The sequence below is a fragment of the Sus scrofa genome, chromosome 15 (assembly GCF_054392235.1).
Source record: "Sus scrofa isolate SSC_HxYL_T2T_F1_AM1 chromosome 15, Sscrofa_HxYL_maternal_Yorkshire_Landrace_v2.0, whole genome shotgun sequence".
Classification (NCBI taxonomy): Eukaryota; Metazoa; Chordata; class Mammalia; order Artiodactyla; family Suidae; genus Sus; species Sus scrofa.
In genome coordinates, this window is record NC_139397.1 from 44,427,580 (window position 1) to 44,446,840 (window position 19,261).

The 19,261-nt window shown below is 52.7% G+C and overlaps 1 protein-coding gene and 1 long non-coding RNA gene across 10 annotated transcripts in view; one reads left to right on the forward strand and one right to left on the reverse strand.

The window, feature by feature from the left end:
- GLI2 (GLI family zinc finger 2) overlaps window positions 1–19,261 on the reverse strand; it is a 267,098-nt gene that overhangs the window by 79,490 nt on the left and 168,347 nt on the right.
- LOC146395810 (uncharacterized) lies at window positions 4,714–8,955 on the forward strand. The gene is made up of 2 exons (XR_014829655.1): window positions 4,714–4,801; window positions 6,365–8,955. It is a non-coding gene; the product is annotated as an uncharacterized LOC146395810 (long non-coding RNA).

A 19,261-nucleotide genomic window follows, 5' to 3' on the forward strand; every position in this document is an offset into this window, starting at 1 on the left:
TCTCCATTCTCCCTCTCTTGCATCTGCTAAAGTCACAAGGGCTCCAGGGTTGTTCTTTCTATACCCTTGACCCATCGGGACCGAGTGGAGCAAGTCTGTAGCGTCCCCCTGAATTCCATCCTGGGCTGCTGCCCACACCCCGCCCCATCGGCTTGGGCAGGCATTGCCAAACAAGGCAGTGGGTGAGTCTGAACTCCTGAGACCTTCTAATTAATAAGAGGGTTCCCAGAAAGCAAAGTTGTGCAGGCAGGACTGTGCAGAAACACTGGCTAACTCCTGCAACACCTCCACAAGCCCAGTTCCCTGGGGAGGACTGGCTCTATGTAATTCTGGACCCAGCTGTCTGGAGCGCGGTCCCGGGCATTTGCCATTCCCGCAGCCCCTCCCCTACACGCCAGCCCGAGGCCTCCCCACTGCTGCTGGTGGCAATAATGGTTCCCTTATCCAGGGACACTGGCTGTCCACCCCACAGGGCTGGAGACCCATCACGGAACCCCCAGGAAAAGCTCATAACCCCTATTTTGCTGGCAGAGAAACAGACACAGAAAACACAGCCTCGTGACCCAACTGGCTGGCCCTGAGCGGGGCCCAGAATCTTGCTTCCTAGAATGAAACTGTATAAAAGGGGCTAAAGAGAGGGGAAAACAAAACTCCAAAGGCTTCCTGGACATCAAAAAAAACCTCTTGCAAAACAATGTTTTGATGAGCTAAGTGTGTGAATTAAAAGCAGACAGAGTGTACTTCCTTCAAAACAAACAGGGTTTAACATCGAGGGGCAAACTCCCACACACCGCGTGTTGGGCGCTGGAGAAACCGAAGCTGCCCTTCCTCCCACAAGCCCAAGGGCAACCTGGCCTTTTCATCCCATTCAAGGCTCTGTGGGCCACGGTCCTGCTTTGGGGGTCCAGCTTCACCCCAGCACCAGGGACCCAGAGTAGGGATCCCACTGCTTGGCAGGTGGCCCCGAGGTCTTGCTGTCACTAGCGGGATGGAGTCCAGAGCCTCTCCTGGCCCCAGCACTCTCCCGATCCCGTCCCACATCTGCCTCGGAGGATCAGACACCTTGCAGACCCCATAAAGGTCCCAGTCCCCTGCCAGCGCTGGGAGAAAGCTCCTCCCTGCCAAGTCCACCTCCTGCTCTTCACAGCGACTCAGATGGCCTTCAACAAGTGCAGATCATGTGCGCCTTCCACTGTTCTGGACCTTTCTCCTGCACCCCTACCCCCCAAATCAGGCTGAAGACAAGCCCTCTGGATCATTTCTTCCAAGTCAGTGTCCAGGGCCTGGGGTGGGGGGAGGGGGAGAATAAAGGAGGTGGTGAATGAGTGAAGGGACTTTTCTCACTCCCGGAAAAGGGGCCTCAAGGGTGGCCAAGCCACCGAGATTCTGCATAAATTAATTTAGCACCTAGGAGAGAAAGTCCTGCTGTACCGATCTGAGGCGGACATAGTATTAGGCGAGGAACAGGAGACAGAAGTGGCTAGGACAGTAGTACCAGGCAGAACAGTTGAGGTGGACATGGTTGTGTCAGAAGCAGTCATAGAACAAGCAGGGCAAAGAGTCCTTAGTTCATTGGCCGGATCCCCCACCCCCCAAGACTGCACACACAAAAGGTGTTCTAAGAGCAAATGCACAAGGCTTCCTGCATCCCGGAGGTTTCCTGGGCCCATGACCTTTGTTAACTGATTTAATCCATGTAGCCCTTGATGCGAGAGGTATTAGTTTCATCACCATCATCTCCATTGTACAGATGAGGGCACAGAGAGGTCAGGAGCCTGGCCGGAGGCAGTCACGCAGCTAAGCAGTGTCACAGCCAGGCCTCCCGGCCATCTTGGGAAATTCAGCCACGTTCTATTTTTTTTTAAGGGCCACACCTATGGAAGTTCCCAGGCCAGGGGTTGAATTGAAGCCATAGCAACAGGGGATCCAAACCGCATCTGCGACCCACACCACACCTCATGCCAACACTGGATCCTAATCCTCTGAGCAAGGCCAGGGATCGAACTGGTGTCCTCATGGATACTAGTCGGATTCGTTACCGCTGAGCCACGACAGGAACTCCCTGCAGCCACATTCTCATAGGCGGAACAGGGCTGTGCAAGCTCTTCTAGGACCATGGAGCTAAAATGTGAGGCCAAGAAGGAGGGCCGGACCTGGGTGCCCAGCTGCTTTTGCTTCAGGCAGCCTGGGATGGGTGGGGGGCTTCAGTGTGATGGAGGAGAGAGTGGCGCAGGTGACCTGGGAAGGCAGAGTCCCAGGGCTGAGCAACAAGGAGACACAGGGCTGAACTTGGTCCTTTCACTTCACCAGTGGCCTTTCCAAAAGTGAATTGAAGCCTACCCTCCATCCCCACCAATGGAAGGAGTATTTCTCGCAGCAGCTTCTAAGTGCTACCCAGGGATCCAGCAAAGTCCGGGAGGCCAGTCTGGGAGGGACCCTCACAAGGGGGTTATCTGTTCTCCCCAGCTGTGTTCCTGAGGCCTGTTAATCACCCCCATGGATCATTCTGCCTGGCGTGAAAAGCAGGCCCCTCCCCACCATGGCACGGTGCCCCCGCAGCACGTGCCGGGCGCCTGCTATTAGCATGCTGCGTGGGTAATGAGGGTGCTGAGGGTGGCAAAGGGCCCAGCCCAGGTCCCCAAGAGCGACTGCAGTTCAGAAAAAGCACCTACCTGGTTTGGTGCTGATTAATGATGGGCCGCACTAATAGCCCAGCTTATCACAGGAGTTTGTCAAGATTAAGTAATTGCCTTAAACAAAAAGTGTATTATCTTTAAGGCCCCACTGACGATTGACTGGTACTGGGAAGTGGGGTGATGGATGTCTGCGACTCCTGCCACCATCCCTTCCACACTGGCATGAATTGAAACACGGAGCCCTTGATTAGGACAAGACGCCCCTACTAACCTGCCAAAGGAAGCCCCCCTGGCAGGGGTGGACCAGATGCCCCGTGGGATCGAGGTCCAGGCAGGACGGGAGGAAGGAAGAAACCACAGCCTGGGGAGACTGCAGGTGTCCTCAGCAGCCCAAGGGTCCCCAGAGGGATGGTCGGCCCCATAAGTGGCCAGGCGGGGACTCTCGCGCAAGCCCAGCATGTCCGCCACGGAGAAGCTGTTGCTGTGGCTACAGTCCCGGGCTGCTCCAGCGAGTGCGGCTGCCCACAGGGATCCCTGTGTGCAGAGTGGGTGTAAATGTGTGGTGGGGACAATCCAGCAAGAGTCCCGCCGTGAATGGATGTGCGTTTGCCCCGCTGAGCATCGGCTCCCAGGTTTGGGGCCCTGAAATCTCTTCTTTGGGTCCCTTGCATATTTCATTCTCCCTTTCAGAGGGCACTTTAGAAGAGTTCACAGAAACTCAGTGGGGACAAAACTGACAGGGTAGGGCTAGCCAGAGAGGGTGACCGCCGGACAGGCAGCTGCCACAACGAGCAGAGCTTAAGGGGGTGGAGGGACAATAGGCCACATCTAGGCAGAGGCCAGGGGGCCCAACTAGGTTGGGAACACCAGATGGGCTTCCTGCATCTGGAGGCATCCTTAGGTGATCTCTCTGTGGCACCCTCATCACCAAGTTGGCCAAAAGGCGGAGAATGTGCTTATCTCCAAGAAGCCATGACAGGTATCATGTCACAATCCTGTGGTTCATGGTGACACAGGGGACTGGAGCCAGGACACCCTCTCAGCCACTCTGCTGGGGATCAGATCTTGAGCACAAGCCTGGAAGAGAGTGCACCCCGATTCTCCCCACTGGTCAGAGGAGGAGGGGGGCTTTGGAACTAACCTGAGTCCCTGTCCCCCTGCATCGTGCTTCTGCAGACAGTCTGCCCCTCCAGCCATGCAACGCGGTGCTCTGCCAGGCAGTTGATGCCTTTTCCTTTCTGGGCAAAATTAGATTCCCAAACCAAACCCCCCACTCGAATTTACCTCCAGGCTGCAGCAACGCCAGCCCGAGCCAGGAGCTGTTCCCATAACACTGGTTTCCCCCAAACCACAGCTCAGGGCAGATGCCAACGTGTGGCCTGTTGGTAGGCCTGCCCAAGTGCACAGGCGTGAGTCACCCTGAGACCATGGCCATGCTCTGTGCTCTGGCAGGTCCCAGTCACCCCTGCTGCCCTGGGCAGCCTCTCGCAGCCTGAAGCTGAGCAGTGGCTGAGTAGACAGACCACAAGACCGAGGCTGGAAGGGCCTCCTGCATCACCACTGACCTACTATGGACAGTCCCTGCTCACATGGGGTCCCCCACGGACATGAGGCTGCACTGTGCTGTCCACGCCAGCCTTCTAGCCACCTTCCACCCCAATGACATGAAAGAGGACTGACAAATGCCTATGTGGGCAGCAGCCTCTTCGTCCATATTGTTCACCATAATAATAATATTGCTCTGCCAGGCCCAGCAGACCAGCAGTAAAAACTCGAGTATCAACTCAATGACATACAATTACCTAAATTGTTCTCAGCGTGATGCCAGGCATATTCTATGCACTTGACATTCGTGTTCATTTGCTCTTCACATTGAGCCCTCTGTGTGGGGGAGGGGGGGAGCACTATCACTGCTCCCATTCTACAGATGAGGAAACTAAGCCTTGAAGGTTGTCTAAGATCTGTGAGGCACTGGCAAGACAAGGTTGGAACCCGTGTCTATGATTCTAGAGCCTGCGGCTTAGCCATCTTCCCACTCCGCCCATCCATGATGACTGCTTGCTTGCTTGCTTGCTTGCTTTCTTTCTTTCTTTCTTTCTTTCTTTCTTTCTTTCTTTCTTTAGTCTTTTTTGCTATTTCTTGGGCCGCCCCTGCGGCATATGGAGGTTCCCAGGCTAGGGGTTGAATCGAAGCCGTAGCCACCGGCCTACGCCAGAGCCACAGCAACACAGGATCCGAGCCGCGTCTGCAACCTACACCACAGCTCACGGCAACACCGGATCGTTAACCCACTGAGCAAGGGCAGGGACCGAACCCGCTACCTCATGGTTCCTAGTCGGATTCGTTAACCACTGCGCCACGACGGGAACTCCGATGACTGCTTTCTTATGACAGCATGGCTGGTTGGAAAAATGGAGAAGCACAAGTCCCTGGCTGCAGAAAATGCACCCCCAGGGCCTGTCCCAGGAAGGCCACTTCCACTCAGAGCCCATGGGGAGTCCAACTCTCACTCTGACTTCTCCACCACCCAACATGTCTTCGGGGTCCAGGGCCAGGTCTGCTCTGGAGACACAGGAAGGAAAATACACCGACCCTGTCTCCAGGGTCTCCCAGCTAGTGGGAGACACACAGGCCACTGGCCACAGGTGCACAAGGAGAGGGCCAGGGAGACACAGGCAGGACAAATGGCAGGAGCACTCTGTGTTGTTACAGCATCAACGGCAGGGCCGTGGTGAGGGGAGGGGCTGGGGCCTGCCACCTTTGACATGATACTAAGGACACTGGACATTAGAAACGGACATAGCTAGGAAGAAGGTTCCTCAAAAAATTAAGAATAGAGTTGCCATACGATCCCACAATCCCATTCCTGGGCAACTATCAGAAGAATACTCTAATTCAAAAATATACATGCACCCCTATGTTCACAGCAGCACTATTCACAACAGCCAGGACATGGAAACAGCCTAAACGCCCATCGACAGATGAATGAATACAGAGAATGTGGTACATATATGCAATGGAATTTTACTCAACCGCAAAAAAGAATGAAATAATGCCGTTTGCAGCAACATACACGCAACTAAAGATTCTCATACTAAGTGAAGTAAGTCAGAAAGAGAAAGACAAATACCATATGATATCAGTTATATCTGGAATATAGATGTGACACAGATGAACTTATCTATAAAACAGAAGCAGACTCATCGACACAGAGAACAGACTAGTGGTTGCCAAGGTTGTGGGGGTGTGGCTGGATGGATTGGGAGTTTGAAATTAATAGATGCAAACCAGTATATATAGGATGGATAACCAACAAGGTCCTACTATACACAGCACACGGAACTATATTCAATATCTTGTGATAAACCATAATGGAAAAGAATGTGTAAAGGAATAGATAAGCATCATTGAATCACTTTGTTGTACAGCAGAAACCAACACAACATTGTAAATCAACTATACTTCCATAAAATAAAAAGTTTTTTTAAAAGGACACAGACAGGAGTTCCCATTGTGGCTCAGTGGTTAACAACTCCGACTAGGAACCATGGGGTTGTGGGTTCGATCCCTGGCCTTGCTCAGTGGGTTAAGGATCCGGCGTTACCATGAGCTGTGTGGTGTAGGTCGCAGATGCGGCTCGGTTCCCGAGTTGCTGTGGCTCTGGCGTAGGCCGGCAGCTACAGCTCCGCTTCCACCCCTAGCCTGGGAACCTCCATATGCTGCAGGAGTGGCCCAAGAAATGGCAAAAAAAAGGGACAAAAATACATACATACATACATACATATATACATAAAAGGACACAGACATTAGAGATGGCCATTAGTGACAGCTGGCGATGGAGAGACACCAGGAGGTTTTACGAAAGGGAGTGGCAGGATCAGATCTGCATTTGACATCTAAGGGCTTGCCAGGGTGGGATGTGTGGGTGATGCCGGAGGCCAGGACACAAATTAAGAAGCAGACCTAACCGTGGAGTGAGGGTAGCAGGGAGAGAGAGGAGCAGGTCACGACCAGTGCAGGCTGCGGGGCCAGCAGGATTGGGGCTGAGTCGGGGTGGAAGTGAGTAAAGAGGGAAACTGGCCCAGTCCAGCATCCTGGGGCTCAGGAGGGTGGTAGGGTCCGAGACTATAGGAGGAGACACAGAACAGAAAGGCTGTCTTGAGAACCAGAAGAAACCACAGTTTATTTATCTTTTAGTTCTTCCAGAATTGAAAAGATCAAGTCATCCTGCTAAGGAGAAACAAACAACCAACCAAAATCTGAGACCTCTTTCCCCTTTTTCTTAAAGTCACAGGACACAGAAGGAACTGCAGGGGGAGTAGGTGGGTGCAGAGACTGAGAAGCCTGAGGAGCCACATCCAAGAACTGGTTGTAGACGTGAGACTGGAGCTGGGGGACAGTGATCTGGGAGAGGCTGGGTGGTGGCTGGGACCGAGTGAGAAATTTGTTCAAAGTGAGTGTGTAAAGAGGGGTGGGGGAGCCGGGGCGGAGGGGGCACAGGGTTCTTGTCCTAGCTCTTCGGCTCATGTGGCCCCTCGGGCTCTTTGACCCTGAAGTAGCGCCTGTGAGCTGCTGGCCTGGGTCTTGGGTACTCTGCTCTGTCCCAGCCTGCCCACCATTCAATGCAGGAGGGGGCTGACCCCAAGGTGCAGGGAACCGCACTGCCCACACCTGGGTGCAGGCCAGGAGAAGGGAAAGCCATCTGGAAACGTGACCCTCATGTCCCCAGACCAAAGCGCAGGAACCCCCACCACACCCAAGCTCCTATCTTCCTCCCGGACCTACCGTCGTCAAGCCTTGTGGCTTCCACCGTGTTGCCAGAGCCAAGGGCCCGACCTGGCTCTCAGGGGCCTGTGCTGTGGAAGGCTGGGCAGGGCTGGGGATTGGGGAGGGATATCAGGGGCGGGAGTGAGAGGCATCTGCCCATGGTTGGCACACTTCCATCCAAGCCAGCAGTAGGCTCAGGAGGTAACTGGGGCCCAGCAAGAGGCTGGGGGCAGTGAGCTGGTGTTCTCACCACCTGCACAGAAACTCGGCCTGAGAGGAGGGTGGGTGCAGCCCGCTTCCCATCAGGGCCTCGGCGACCCCAGGGAGGCAGTGACACTGATTCACAAGCACCTACACCACACAGTGTGTTCTGCTCCAAGATGGATCTCACCTGAGCTCGCCTTGAAAAACCATGTTCCCACTGAAAACCTAGAGATGCATCTAGAGATGCAGGCAGGGAACCTTTCCTCAATCTGAGCTGCTCCCCAAAGCCCAGGCCCTGGAGCAGCCCTGGGGTGGCAAGCAGAAGCCAGCCAATATCACCCAAACAGAGTGAGAAAAGAGGAGAGTCTGGGCTTCCTAAATCTTGGCTCTGCCACTTACTAGCTGTGTGACTTCGGGGGAGTCACATAACCTCTCTGAGCCTCAGTCTGTGTAATTTCCTCCTTTCACAGGATCATTGGGGGCAGTGGGTTGAGCTCACACAAATATCCTAGCTGGCTGTTGCCCCTGGATGAGCACCCTCCCATCCTGGAAGTTGGCTGCTGGAGGACACAGCAGGGGTGGCACCCACCCATTAAACCTCAGGGTGCCGTGCCCAGGAGCCAGCACCTTCCCCATCATCCGCAGGCAGGGCTGAGCTGCCTCCCCCTTCTCCTCCTTCTTCTCCTCCCTCATCCTTTGCAGGAACTAAGAGCCCCCTTTTACAGCCCCTTGTGCAGGCCCCGGGGGAGCCTGAGGCTGGCAGAAACGACTGCTAATACTTCCAGCCACATTTACTGAAACCTTTTGACACGGAGGCTATTTTTATGAGATAAGTGCCCTGTGCCGGTATCAACTAGCAAGTTTCATTGCTCACATTTCAGTCCTGCAAAAAGCCTTTTTCAATCACTGTCCGTGGCGACGATAAACTTTAATGGCTGAGGGAGAGCCTGTAGCTCGGGGGGCTGTCCCCTTCCACCGCCCTGCGCCAGGCACCGCAGACATGCCTCCTCTCCCCAAGGGGCCCAGGCCCAGGGAGAGGGCCATGGTCCACCCCTCCCCACTCCCACCCCGTGTCTCAACCTTAGGGGATCGAGGGGCCTAGAAGCATATTCAAAACACCAGGGAATTAAAAATGCCAATATCGGAGTTCCTGTCATGGCGCAGCAGAAATGAATCCGACTAGGAACCATGAGGTTGCGGGTTTGATCCCTGGCCTCACTCTGTAGGTTAAGGATCTGGCATTGCTGTGAGCTGTGGTGTACATCAGAGCCGCAGCTCAGATCCCGCATTGCTGTGGCTATGGCTTAGGCCAGCAGCTACAGCTCTGATTCAACCCCTAGCCTGGGAACCTCCATATGCCTCAGGTGCGGCCCTGAATACCCAGCCCAGCTCTAGCCAATGGAGCCTCTGGGGTGGGCTTCTGGACATCAGCATTTTTAAGCGGGGTGGGTGTTGGGGGTGTCCAACTGACAGTGGCCTTGAGAACAGCTGTGCTTCCTCCAGGAAGGCCTAGTGGGGCCCCCTACTGCTCACGTGTGTGCACATGTTATCCCATGCTATACCCAGGAGGTGCCCTGCAGACCTGCAACTCTCTATTTGATGTTCGAGAACTAAAGCCCAGAGGTCACAAGGTCCCACGGAGAGCCAGGAACTGACCTGCCCTCAGAACCCAGGCTCCGCTTTTCCAGTCTGAACAAGGGTCTGAAATGAGCGTCTGGATGGACGCATGGTCCAGGGCGGCCACACAGCAGGCAGGTCTGTGTTTGAGGGATGACGGAAGATGAAAGAAGGGCTTTGACGTGCAGAAGCTCATTCAACCATCTTGGTGTCCTCCAGATAGGGACAGTGCTTGGTGTCCCTGAAATGCTCACTTTCCAGAAGTGTCTAGCAGGTTCCAGAAGTCAGGGCCTCCATCCCTCCCCATAGTCACTCCTGGCACCACCTATAGAGCTGTGTCCACGGCCGTCTTCAGGCATGAACGCTCCATCCCCATGCCTGCATCGCATCCAGGCTGGCCACACACCTCCCCTTCCAACACTCCCCGCGTCACTCTCCCCATCCTCACGTCTCACCCCCACACACCCACCTCAGGGAGCCCCTGCTTCCTGGTGCACTGACACATCCCCAGTCAGACCCCATTTTCCCTGGAACGGCGAAAATGTGGGCTCGACAGAAGAGAAGTGGGCAGAGAGCAGGAGGCTGGAAAGGGGAGAGCCATGGGGCTGTGGGAGGCTCCCCAGCACCTGGCCATTCCCGCGGCTCTGCGGCGTCTAAGGCGAAGGCTCTGAGCATCTCCAGCATGGACAGAGACTGTGTTCCCTGTTCTGAAGACAGATGTGCAGACGTGAAGACAGGAAATGAAACTGAGAACCAACAAGGGCTGGCAGACTCTCAGAGGCTCCTCAGCCACCCCCTCTTCTCAGGTCCGCCCCAGTCAAAGGTTTGAGGGCAGAAGATTCTGGAAACAGCCAGAACTGAGAGCTTGATCCTAGGCTTCTGGTGGGAGGGCCACCGGCGCCCAGTATCCAGCACTCAGCACCAAGAGTGCTCCCCACAGTCACTCCTGGCACCACCTATAGAGCAATCCAGACAGTGACTGTCTGGATTGCCTTTTTATACCCAGCCCAACCCAAGCCTGAATATTTCCCCTGCCTGCCTGGCTCCAATTCTGCCCTAGAGAGCTGGCCTCCTTTGCCATCCTTTTCTTAAGTCACATCTTGTTCCCCAGCCCCAGCCTGAACCATTTATTATACACAGTGTCTCCAAATGAACAACTTCTGCAACTTCCAAATACACTCCCAGCTCCACCTGTCCTCCCCCATCCATCAAGGCAACAAAAGTGGCTTCTCCTTGGGAGATGAAAAAAAGCCCAGCATTGGGGACCAATTAAGCTTTTCCTTTGAAACCATGCGTGCAGCGGATTGCAGAGGGTGAACTCCAACCTCTGACAAAATAGGAAACAGATGCCAGGAAAAGGAGGTGCACAGTATCCCACCCCCATGGTCCAGCCCCAAGAGGGACGGGGAGGGGATGGGGTGAGGAGCAGCACAGACCCTCCAGGGGCTCTGGCTAATGTCCAGCACAGGTCCCCAGCCCCAGCTGGAATGTTAATGAGAGTTTTCACCTATGACTTCTTGAAATGAGGGCTTCCTGACAACGCACCGCACCCCTCAGCCATCACTCCTCCTGGGGTGCAGGCTCTCGGAGGTCTGGCTTAAGCCCTGATTCTTCTTCCATCTTCCCTGAATACTCAAGCCCGAAGGGAACACTTTCTCTCCCACATAGGGACGAGGAGGGCTGCAAAGATACAGCCTTGGGTCACAGAGTGTCTGTTACTATTAACGAGACTGCGTCTTTAACTAGGCTGCAGGCTTTTCTTCCTAGCCTGTGTTTTCTCAGTAAGCTTCTCTAACCACGTGTTAAATGGCTGCAGTGCTGATAAGGTTAGCAACCAATTCTTGGGGCAGGGGCAGGAGGTCTGGCCTGCATCCCTTGCCAATTTCCATGGCGTAAATGCTCTCACTGTGACTGAATTCAAGCCACCCCACAGTGATCTCAGAACTGGGAGTTGGGAGGTGTGCAGAACTGTTTCCACAACCTGGCCTGAGCTGGCCCCAGCAAGGCTCTGCCAAGCTGGGTCTCTACAACCCTCAGTGCTTCCTTAAGCAAGAGCTTTCTTCTTTTATTGAAACAAAAACAAAAACAAAAACACAGACAATGAAACCATCTTGATGTCCTGAAAATTCAAGGCTATTTCCTACCTAAAAAAATTAGCAAGATATTTTTGTTTAATGAAAATACCCAGTGCTAGAGAGAGTGTTGCGAGGCACCCCGTTGGAAATAATTTGGAAATGTGGCGCAAAAGTCACACCCTTTGACGAAGTAACCTCTCCCTTTCCCTCTACTCCAGGATAAAAATCTACGGGGTAAAAAGTGCAAGCACAGAGATTTCAATCACAGTAGAACCTATAATGCCAAATGACTAAAAGTGGGCAACCTAAAAGTTTACCACGGGAGAAGCAGTTCAGTTAAGCCTCAAATCAACCTTCGAAATGATACCACAGGATTTTATCGTTCTTGTGTTTTTGGTCTCACCCATGGCATGTGGAAATTCCCAGGCCAGGGATCGAACTTGAGCCATGGCAGTGACAATGCTGGATTCTGAACCCACTGAGCCACCAGGGCTGCATCCGCAAGGGTTTTATCTTAAATGAAAAGAAAGGGGAGTTCTCGTTGTGGCTCAGTGAGTTAAGAACCTGACGAGGATCCATGAGGACGCAGGTTCGATCCCTGGCCCCGCTCAGTGGGTTGGGTGGGTTTGGCACTGTCACGAGTGGTGGTGTAGGTCGAAGACACGGCTCAGATCTGGTGTTGCAGTGGCTGTGACGCAGGCCGACAGCTGCAGCTCCAATTCAACCCCTAGCCTGGGAACTTCTATATGCCACGGGGGCAGCCCTAAAAAGCAAAAAAAGGCGGGGGGGGGCACCTCTCACTGTTGATGTCCCCTTTGCGGTGGGGTTCCTCATGCATTACCTCTCTCCCTGAGGTCCGGGGAGACTCTCTGCTCCCCTGAAGCTCTCCTGAGGTCTAACAGGGGGCTGGGGGCCGTAGAGACCTTCTCGGCAGATGCTGCCTCTGCACCAGAGGCCCGAAGTAATGGGTTGGCCAAACAGATGGGATAAATCAATGCCAAGGACGCTGTCACCTCGGGCAATCCCTTGCCACTCAATTTTCATGTGAATTTAGCAGCTCTGCATGGTTTTTAAGAACCCAATTGTATCCTGACACTTTTTAAATGATGCTTCTTTACATCCAGCCATAATTTATCTTTTACTTAGGAGCAGCTCGACTTCCATAACCATTTGGGGGGTGGGGGTAGGGAACCCCACAGTGACTTCACTTAAATTACAATAGTCTACACACAGTAAAACACGAATGACAGAGGTTTGCCAAATGTGAATTTCATGTCAGGGGCTCATTTTGGTAAAGCTTATTAGAAAGCTTATTTGGAAAGAAAATACACATTTAAAAACTGTTTACAGATTCGAGTGGGAGTGAGGGTTAAGTGTGTGGGTGTGTGAGAAAGAACTCCTGCTGGTAAACCCCCCAAAGCTAAGATTTAGACTTGTCAGGCAGAAAGGCCCTGTTTTCCCTTTTTACCTAAAGAAGAAAAGTAAAAACGATTTCAAATTCTGGAAAAGTCCAAAGGGATGTGCATGACCAACTAGATGCTCTGATAGGTCTTTACTCATCACTCTTAAGGTTCGAGGCTGAACCTGGATTTGGGAGTCAACAGATGCGAGTCACCCTCCTCCCCAACTGCTGCCCCACTGCTGCCTCCACCGTCCCCGGGCAAACCAGCCAACAGTTGCCACTGTTCTGATATAACTGTGGCCACACATAACTCTTGGCCATTTTATACAGGGGCTGTGAAAGTAAACGAGTTAGACAGACAGCAAATACTATGCATCCAGTCTCAAAGGAAGCAGGCAATGTCCTCCGATCTGAAATCCGCACAGCCCTCCTAGGCCAGGTTTATCATGCAGCCTGTACAGAGGGGAGACAGAGGCAGCTAGGGGGTGATTTGCTTTGAGTCCACGGAGACAATGAGAATTGGGTTCACCAATCAGAAGTGACATTAACATTGGACATTAACGTTGAAATTGGAGTTCCCATTGTGGCTCACTGGGTTAAGGACCTGATGTAGTTTCTGTGAGGATGCGGGTTTGATCCCTGGCCTCACTCAGTGGGTTAAGGATCCGCCGTTGATGCAAGCTACGGCATAGGTTGCAGACGCAGCTCAGATCTGGTGTTGCCGTGGCTGTGGTGTAGGCCGGCAGCTGCAGCTCTGATTGGAACCCAAAGCCAGGAACTTTCATATGATGCAGGTATGGCTGTTATAAAATTTAAAAAAAAAAAAAAGGAAATTGCCTATCTTAGGCCTTACTAAGGAATGAGAAAAGGCAGGAAAAGAAATGCCAGGGGGAACGTCAGCAGGACACACATGGATTTGAGTGGCTGTGGGGACAGCAAGCAAGCAAGGGCCCACTTTGCACCCAGCTCCCGGAAGACTCCGCCTGGCCCCACTTGGAACTCAGAGCAATGCAAGCTGGGCCCACGGTTCTTGGGGGGCCCTGGGAGCAAGTGAAAAATGTACATGTTTGGGCCTAACCTCAGACCTAGGGATCGGGGGGCCAGAGCTCAGCAATCTGTGTTCAACAGGCCTTCAGGCGATGCTGAGGTGCAGAGAGCCAGGGCACACAGTCCCACAAAGGGCGCCTGTCTGCCCAGTAGCCCTGGCATTTTAGGGCGGGCCCACACCTGGCTCGGACACCAGTGAGGAAAACAGCCTGCATCTGTCCTCCCAGAGCAAACTCATTTCTAAGGCATGTTTTCACCCAGGACCTCATTTAACCCTCCTGGCAGCCACAAGAGAGAGGCAAGGTGGGCACCAGTGTTGCTGTTTAGCAGATGGGAAAGCGAGGCCCCATTACTGACAGGTCCAAGCTGGGCCTGGTCAGAGAGTGGGTCCACAGGCCGCCAGTGCCCAGCCTCCCCTGTCCGCTAACACCACACAATTGCCCTCAGTTCAGTGCAAGTTACATCCATGTGGCCAAAGAGGCGTTCCAGAGCCAGGGGTGTGTGTGGGGGTGTGTGCGGGGCGGGGGGGGGGGTGCTGATCCCACACTGACCCAGCCAGGCACGCGCTCGGGGAGGGAAGGGGGCAACCGATCCATCCATGAGCGCTGGCCTTCCCCAGCTGCAGCCAGAGGACTAGTCAGGCTGTGTGTGTGTGTGTGAGAGAGAGAAAGTGGTGTGTGGGGGGGTGGGGAGGGTGAAGAGAGAGGGAACACATTTCCAAAAAAGGAAGCTCTCAGAAGCAAACCCCTCGGGGAGAAATGTGTTTGACCTCCTATCCTAGGGTGTTTGTGTCTGCATTACAGGGATCTGCAAAACCCATCTCCCACGGAGATGCCCGCTTGTAAAACTCAAAGGCACAAATGAGACCCAGCTGCAGTTTCATTCCCAGAGAGCCCCAGGCAAGAATCTATGGGAGTGGTGGGGGGGGGGGGTGCGGCAACGCCAGATCCGAGCCGCATCTGCAACCTACACCACAGCTCATGGCAGTGCCAGATCCTTAACCCACTGAGCGAGACCAGGGATCGAACCTGTGTCCTCATGGATACAAGTCAGATTCATAGCTGCTAAGCCACGACGGGAACTCCCAACACCCCAGAGTTATGAGAGGTCCGGGATGAGCACTCCGCGTCAAGGAAGCCCTCTCGTCTACCCATCTGTGTGGACTTCTGCTGGTGTCCAGCTTTCAAAGCTTGACACTTCTTTAGATATTTATTTCTCACCGTAAATACAACATATGTTTAGTTTATGGAGATATTTACTTTCCTCTATAAACATGCAAATACCTGCAGAAAATATAATCCCAAACTTACAGGACTGGGTTTATTTCTTTTTGTGTGTGTGTGGAGGAAAGAGCATGCAGAAGTTCCCAGCCCAGGGATCGAACCCACACCACAGCAGTGTCAATGCCAGGTCCTTAAACCCTCAGCTGCCACGGAACTCCTGAAATGATTTTCTTTATGATTATCTTTTTTTTTTTTTTTTTTTTAAATCTGCTGTAGCAGTGCATCATGCCCTTGTGTTGCTCTAACTTGGAGTCAGGGTGTGTGGATGGGAATCACACTGAGCAGTCATGATAGGAGAAGACGGGGAATTCCAGTTGTGGCTCGGCAGGTTAAGGACCCAACACTGACTGTCTCTGTGGGAATGTGGGTTCGATCCCTGGCCTCGCTCAGTGGGTTAAGGATCCAGCATTGCCATGAGCTGTGGTATATAGGCTGCAGACATGGCTTGGATCCGGTGTTACTACGACTGTGGTGTAAGTCGGCAGCTGCAGCTCTAATTCAACACCTAGCCTGGGAACTTCCATATGCCACAGGTGCAGCCATAAAAAGAAGAAAATGAAAAAAGAAAAGATGACAGGGAAAGGGGGGCCCTCGCCAGGAAAACAACTGCGTTTACTCTTCTGAATGGCAGAAGTTGGAAAGGTAGAATTCCCAGAGATGGACAAAAAGACCAGTCTAACTGGATGTGACACTGAGGTTGAAGACGTAATAAAACATCACCCCACTGGGTAGAACTATCAGATGATCTCCAGGCGGCTCCGTGGCGTGATGATCCTAGAGGCTGGAATCATCAGGTGATTTCATGAAACGGGGTGAGAAAAGCCTCATAAAATTTGAGAGCCCTAAAGAGATAATCAAATTATCTCTGTGTAGGGTCAAAGATGGGTTCAACCCAAAAGATTATGGGTCAGATCTGCTCATGGTACTGACGACGAGTCAGCGAGGGAAACAGAGGCCCCAGCTGTCCCCTGCCTTCCTGAGATCGCAGGTGGTAAATAAAGGCAGAGCCGAAGATGGCAAATTTCCTTTGCTGTTACTTTGGGTTTTTTCCAAAGTAGAGCTGTGGGATGAGGGAGGGTCTGAGCCAGCCACACAAGGCCTCCTGAGTTAGGATACAGGGAGGGTTTGGAAGGCTGTTGTGACTGTTTCCTACAGACAAGAGAAGCCAGTGGCTCCCTTGAAAAAGTCTCACAAAACACGGTGTGGGTGTCACAACCAGCAGGAGACTGAAAACGCAACAGAAACCCTGTGCCCTCAGGCTTGACGCCCTCCTAACAGAACAAAACTAGTATTTTTGATGGTTTTATTATTATTGTTATTATTATTATTATCTTCTTTTTACGGCTACACCCTCAGCATATGGAAGTTCCCAGGCTAGGGGTCAAATCAGAGCTGCAGCTGCTGGCCTGTGTCACAGCCACAGCAATGCCGGATCTTTGGCCTATGTCACAGCTGGCAGTCACACCTGACCCTTAACCCATTGAGCTAGGCCAGGGATGGAACCTGCATCCTCACAGATACCAATGTTGGGTTCTTAACCTGCTGGGCCACCATGGGAACTCTTATATTTTGAACTTTATCATTCCCTCTCATTAGGAAAGTGGAAGCCTTCAGCGTGGAGAGGCAAAGCTGAGAGCAGACATCGTTCGAGAGAAATCTGGGCAGAGTGACAGAGCAGGGACCACGCTGTTTCTGGGCGAGGAGAAAGATGGAGGACCCAAAGGATGGAGCTGTAGTTCCCCTGCAGGAAATAAATTCAGGGAGCTTCCTCCCCTTGAGGCTGAGGCAGACAAGATCAGGAAATCTGGATGCTTTGTGATGAGAGGTACAGGTGGGGGAGGGGGAGAGAAGGACTGAATTGGGGGTAAGGGAACAGGAAAGTCCTGTTCTCCTGTTTCTTCCCACGGGACAGCCACACGTGGAGGCCTCTCCCACCCCCTCCCTCCTGATCACAGGCCACCTGGGATGGGGGGGCCTTCCCCCAGGTCCCCCTCACAAGCACTGGACTCCACTTGTTAATTCTTATTTTATGATCCTTTTTTTAAACCCATCAATAAGCACTTTCTTCTGTGGTCCTTTATTTATTTATCTATTTATTTCGTTTAGGGCCGCACCCACGGCATATGGAAGTTCCCAGGCTAGAGGCCGAATCGGAACTGTAGCTGCTGCAGCCTAAGCCACAGCAAACGCCAGATCCAAGCAGCATCTGTGACCTACAAACTGGTTCCTTTTTTTTTTTTTTTTTTTTTAATGAAGAGAACTGCAATTATGAGACCTGTGTACTATTTATTTATTTAGTATTTTTGCCATTCCTTGGGCCGCTCCCGTGGCATATGGAGGTTCCCAGGCTAGGGGTTGAATCGGAGCTGTAGCCGCTAGCCTACACCAGAGCCACAGCAACGCCAGATCCGAGCCGCGTCTGCAACCTACACCACAGCTCATGGCAACACCAGATCCTTAACCCATTGAGCGAACCCACACCCTCACTGTTCCTAGTTGGGTTCGTTAACCACTGTGCCACGATGGGAACTCCACAAACTGGTTCCTTAACCCACGGAGTGAGGTGAGGGATTGAACCTGCATCCTCATGGATATTAGTTGGGTTTGTTACCACAGAGCCACGACGGGAACCCTATGGTCCTGTCTTTCAACTCTGATCTCTTCTGTTTACTTGACCCCAGTGCACTACACGCATGTTGGGAGGCTGCCTCTAGAACCACACAGGGTGAAAGTGAAGAAACAGACCCCATCAAGTTAACTCCTGGGGACTCAGGAGTGATTAATACCCAAGCTGGGGATTCCTGAAGAAAGAGAGAAAAAAGGGACAGAATTTTGAAAGAGTTTTATATGTGTAGGTTTCAAATGAAACAGAGATCTGCTAACACTCCCATCTTTACGACAAAATGCCAATGGCTGGGGTGGTGCAATTTTGCCCTGGAAACTTTGACTGCCGTAACCAGGGCGCTTGAAAGCTCGACTTTAAATTCTCCTCCTTCAGGGGGCTCCCACTGTGGCTCAGCAGAAACAAACCCGACTAGCATCCATGAGGACACAGGTTCAGTCCCTGGCCTTGCTCAGTGGGTTAAGGATCTGGCCTTGCTGTAAAAGCTGTTGTGTAGGTGGCAGATGTGGCTCGAATCCCTCGTTGCTATGGCTGTGTTGTAGGCCAGTGGCTACAGCTCCAATTTGACCCGTCCATATGCCGAGGGTGCAGCCATAAAAAGACGAATAAATAAATAAATAAATAAATAAATAAAGTCTCCTCCTTCAGAAAGCAAGGCCACCTCCCTGGTCTCTGTAAATACCTGCCCTGGGACAACTTGGTGGGCCTGGCTGACCCTCCCATCTCAAGGCTCTGCCTGAGCCCCGCAGGCCCAAACTAGGCTCAGGTGGTGAAGGTAGGGCTCCTCTGAACCCCAAAGAGACTTCTGACATCATGGCCCCTGACTCCCTATAGACTCTCCCACTGAACCTCAGCTCCCTGAGGTCTGGGACTAGATGTGGGGTGGGGATGACCACCGCCTCCAGGCAGTCCTCAGTAGGGGACAGAGAGGGAGGGTGGGGAAGAGGGAGGGAGGGAGGGAGACATCTGGGGCCTCCTAAAGCTGAGAGACACAAGACCAGTTGTATCTGAGAAACCACTTTTCCAGACTCACTCGGGGAGGGAGACATGGAGTCTCGAAGAATTAGTGTATCTCTTGGCTTGATAGGAATCCCAACCTAGAAGCTGCCCAGGGTTCAATGCCATTTCTGCATGTGCTTCCCGGGCTCAGGGTCCCCTCATCCATATGATGGGAGGGAAGAGCCCCAACTCCCCTGCTGGGAGAAAGAGTGATTAGGGACTTCGGAGCCTTTTGCAAAGATTGACCTGTCATTGTTGGAAAACCTGAGGTCACAGGGGGGTCAAACTCTTCGATTTATTTATTGATTTTTGGCTGTGCTTGCAGAAGTTCCCGGGCTAGGGATCAAACCTGCACCACAGCAGCCACCTGAGCCACAGCAGTGACAATGCTGGGTTCTTAAGCTGCTCAGCCAACAGGGGACTCCCAATCCTTCTTTTTCTTTCTTTTCTTTTCTTCTTCTTCTTTTTTTTTTTTTGTTTGTTTGTTTGTTTTTTGTTTTGCTTTTTAGGGCCACACCTGCGTCATATGGAAGTTCGCAGGTTAGGCGTCGAATTGGAGCTGCAGCTGCCAGCCTGCACCACAGCCACAGCAACGTGGAAGCTGAGCC